Genomic DNA, 4,798 nt, shown 5'->3' with positions numbered 1-4,798 from the left:
TCTTAATACTTATTTATTTCCTTACCCTGAACGCAGTCTATGGACAAGGAGAGGCAGTAATCCATGCTTTCGTTTTCTACATCTAGCCACTTTTACAAGTCGCTAACATGAGCATTTTCGAACAACAAACAATGAAAGTCAATGTAGCCAGTATTAGCATTTTCATTAAGCAAATCATGCCCAGACGATCAATCAGAGATTCACACCAATTAGACAGACAGAATAAATGAAACACTGTGCGGTGAACAGAGGATGTGTTCCCATAATCTTTTATTTGACTCTTGTGATGCAACTTCTTTATATTACAATTACAAAAATGTAATTGGTCGTCTGCGTAACCCGTGTGATACTTATCCTTGCCTTGAAATGACAATTGCAGAGGTAGTGGAATTACTGACACAATCTGACATATAGGGTTGTACCGTGGCGGAGATCTTTGTGGGCTATACTCGGCCTTGTCTCAGGATGGTAAGTTGGTGGTTGAAGATATCCCTCTAGTGGTGTGGGGGATGTGCTTTGGCAAAGTGGGTGGGGTTATATCCTTCCTGTTTGGCCCTGTCCGGGGGTGTCCTCGGATGGGGCCACAGTGTCTCCTGACCCCTCCTGTCTCAGCCTCCAGTATTTATGCTGCAGTAGTTTATGTGTCGGGGGGCTAGGGTCAGTTTGTTATATCTGGAGTACTTCTCCTGTCCTATTCGGTGTCCTGTGTGAATCTAAGTGTGCGTTCTCTAATTCTCTCCTTCTCTCTTTCTTTCTCTCTCTCGGAGGACCTGAGCCCTAGGACCATGTCCCAGGACTACCTGACATGAGGACTCCTTGCTGTCCCCAGTCCACCTGGCCATGCTCCTGCTCCAGTTTCAACTGACCTGAGCCCTAGGACCGTGCCCCAGGACTACCTGACATGAAGGCATCTTGCTGTCCCCAGTCCACCTGACTGTGCTGCTGCTCCAGTTTCAACTGTTCTGCCTTATTATTATTGACCATGCTGGTCATTTATGAACATTTGAACATCTTGGTCATGTTCTGTTATAATCTCTACCCGGCACAGCCAGAAGAGGACTGGCCACCCCACATAGCCCGGTTCCTCTCTAGGTTTCTTCCTAGGTTTTGGCCTTTCTAGGGAGTTTTTCCTAGCCACCGTGCTTTTACACCTGCATTGTTTGCTGTTTGGGGTTTTAGGCTGGGTTTCTGTACAGCACTTTGAGATATCAGCTGATGTACGAAGGGCTATATAAATAAATTTGATTTGATTTGATTTGATTGTCTATTCTATTACAACACTGGGACTCAGCTACTGACAGAAGCTAATGTTTGTACCTGCTTAAGTGAAATCATTGAAGTGGGCACACAAAACCATATCATATACATCATTCACTCAGAATCAGTGCATTAAACTTTCCTACGTGCTTGCATCGTTAGACTAGTATGGTAATGTATGTGCTGTTATGCATACAACCAACATAGTTGAAAACATGGCCTTTTATTTGTTTAAGAGGCATTATCATCAAGGTGTTATGCTCATTGACTTCTTTGTGTCCTTATTTTTTATTTAACTATGCAAATCAGTTAAGAACAAATTCTTATTTACAATGACAGCCTACCCCGGCCAAAGCCGGACCACGCTGGGCCAGTTGTGCACCACCCTATGGGATCCCCAATCACAGCCAGATGTGATGCAGCCTGGATTTGAACCAGGAACTGCAGCGATGCCTCTTGCAGTGCCTTAGACCGCGGTGCCAATCAGGAGCCCTTATGTACGGCAGACATTCAAGTACTGAAATGTTAGGATTTTTGTTTGTCACTGTGGCTGGGTTCCCTACCACATTAATCCAAGGGTATGGTCTCAAAATGTGCTGAACATAACAACTGTGGAAGACTGAAAATAAAAATAAATGTCACATTAATTTCTCCAAATGAATTACTCACATTAGATCAGATGATTGGATAAGGATTTGTAAACATCAAGGAGTAAACTGAGAAAAAAATAGACAAATTCAAAAAAAGAAATACGGTCACAGTTGACTCTCACAAAATGCAGTGTCAACACCAATAAAACAAGGTTGATTATAGCCAAATTAATTCATCCTTAATTGCTTATGGATGGATAATATTCAAATGCAATATTCATCAGGGTCTAATAAGGCACAGTAAATATTAACTTAAACATTTATTTATAATACCTTTTCAATAGTGTGAAATGAATGACAGCTTTTAGCCTCTTCATTTCTGCAATTGCAAATCATCTGCAGTTTTTAATCCCCATGTTGATATGCAGATCCATCTGTGAAAACAGATGTGTGAAATAAAAATTGATTGCGGCTAAACATGTATTTTCATACTTATAGAGTGTTTTCCTTGCCACACCAACAATGTCCATTGCGCGGTTAAGCTGCTAAGTGTTTTTCAGCCCTTCTGATTAAAAAAGAATGGCTATTAAAGTGTTTTGTCACAAGTCCTGTATGAGTCATAATTGAGATACAGTCTAAGCTGTGAAGTAATCAAACGAGGATCGTTTTACTTCCAAAAACAATTTCCGTTACGCTATGACACAACCCGAGTCGATTACATTATGTTCAGAGTCAGCACATCAAGAGAACTCCATCTTTAAATACATAATTACTAGAGTTACAGCCTTCACATATTAGGCAATATGTTCAATAGCTACAGCAGGATAAAAGACATGTGCGTATAAGAGATAAAAACTGAAAATGCATTAACAAAAATAAAAAAGTAGAAACATTCATTGAAATTCCTTGTGATGTATCAGATGCTGTTTGACCATCTGATACCATGTATAACTATTTAGGCTTAGCATTTCGTTCAGATTAACCTGTACAGAAAAATATATATATTTATAAGTCACCGACATACCAAACATGCCCAAAATACAACATTATAATACAGAATCCTTCATACATAGGAGCCAAGTGTATTTGATAAGGCTAATGGTGCATAATTGTTATTCAATTGACCCAAATTTAAATATGGACATTAATAATAGTCTGAATCAATATAATTTCCTTTTGGTCCTCAAATAATATGCAAATCATTTCAGCATGACACATTTAAAAACGTATCACATCGCCTTCACATTACTATGTACAGAACAATCTGAGTATAGTGAAGTATTATTTTATTTCAATATAAGTCATATATATTATACTTAATTGTGGCACAAATCAAAGTTACAGCCTGGTCGTTATACTGTGTTGCATTGGAATAAAGAAAAGACTATATAAGTGAAAGTATTACAACCTTATTTGATCATGTTTCCTTCACAATAAAAACAGGATATAACTTATAAGAAAAAGGAAAGAAACCGCTGAATATTGAAGAGTTAAATAATTCCAAAAACAGCACAACAAATCCTTCAGTTTAGCTCATCCACATTGTCTATGGAATGACAATAAGCAATTGATATGGTAGCTTAAGGGAAAAGCAACACTAGGATTTTATTATTTTAGAAATAATGCTTCTGATTATACAAAACACAAACTCAAATCATACACATACTACACATGGTTGAAAATGGAAATGAACATGATTTTGCTCCAGAACAAACATAATTGCCTACAAATGGCTTTGCCACAGCAGCACATGAATGCAGTGTGTTTATTAAGTCAATCTACCGTTAATGTACACCCTGTGAAATACTAGTATATACACACCAGTTGAAGCTATAGAAGGAAAATAAAAGTACAAAGAAAATATATTCAAAGGCCATAAAAAATAAAATAAAAACAAACTTAAAATACAGAACATCGAAACTAAAGAGAGATCATTTTTTATTTATTACTTATTTCATTTTGGAATTTCTTATCTTTTGACATCACACAAGAGCAGCCACTGAGAACAATGTGTCGCTCTGCTACTTGAGGGCAGCTCAGATTGTAACATTTGGTCTAGGTCTTTTGAAACCAGTAGGGGGCAGTGCTATTTGATATATAAAAATGATTGTACAGTTCATTCATCCTTTAAGAACTACTGCATACTGACTGACCCCTGTTGTCAGTGACTGAGAATAGAGACTGCAGCCGCAAGCGAAAAGTAGGCCAGATAACAAGTGACACTTGCCAATGTAATTCGAGCCCACAGTCAAGTTAAAAACTACCAGGAACCACATAATGATATGAAAAAATATATTTCTAAATATGAAATAGGCTACACATAAATTGGGACGGTAAGCAAATGACCACAATCTAACAAGTGTATAAATCTGTTTCAAGCTGTGTTGAGCTATTTGACCAGAACACAAGAAGTGATGGATGTTAAGAATTTAAAAAAAAATATGAATAATTTTCACTGTAGATGGCATCCAGCCAACGGCACATTTAGAATCAATGTCAAACAATGTTATGGTATATTGCACATTAAAATATATTGCATTTAACATTATATAGTTAATTACTGTTAATTCAGGTAATTATTTGCACAAATTATAATTAAACATATATTAAATCATATTGACATTTGTGGTGCAGTGTAAGAGATATTATTAATTAAGTGAAGCTTACTTTGAATTGTGTAAATACGGTACTGCACGTGAACGTTGTTCATTATTATGTTAATAGAAATTGCTTACAAGATTCGTCAAGCAAACATTATGCTTACTACAACTTCCCTCAAAAAGTAATTTCAGAAAGTTAGAGTTGAAAGGAAGAAATACTGTACTTAAAAATGAAGGTCACACAAGAAGCTGTTTTACCGTTTCACAATAGGCATGTTGATTTGGTCATTTCTATAACACTTCAATAAATACTTTTTCATGTACACACAGTACCAGTCTGGACACATCTAC

The sequence above is a fragment of the Oncorhynchus keta genome, chromosome 13 (genome assembly GCF_023373465.1).
Source record: "Oncorhynchus keta strain PuntledgeMale-10-30-2019 chromosome 13, Oket_V2, whole genome shotgun sequence".
Lineage (NCBI taxonomy): Eukaryota > Metazoa > Chordata > Actinopteri > Salmoniformes > Salmonidae > Oncorhynchus > Oncorhynchus keta.
The sequence above is the reverse complement of the archived record's forward strand: the minus strand, read 5'-3'. Positions refer to the sequence as shown.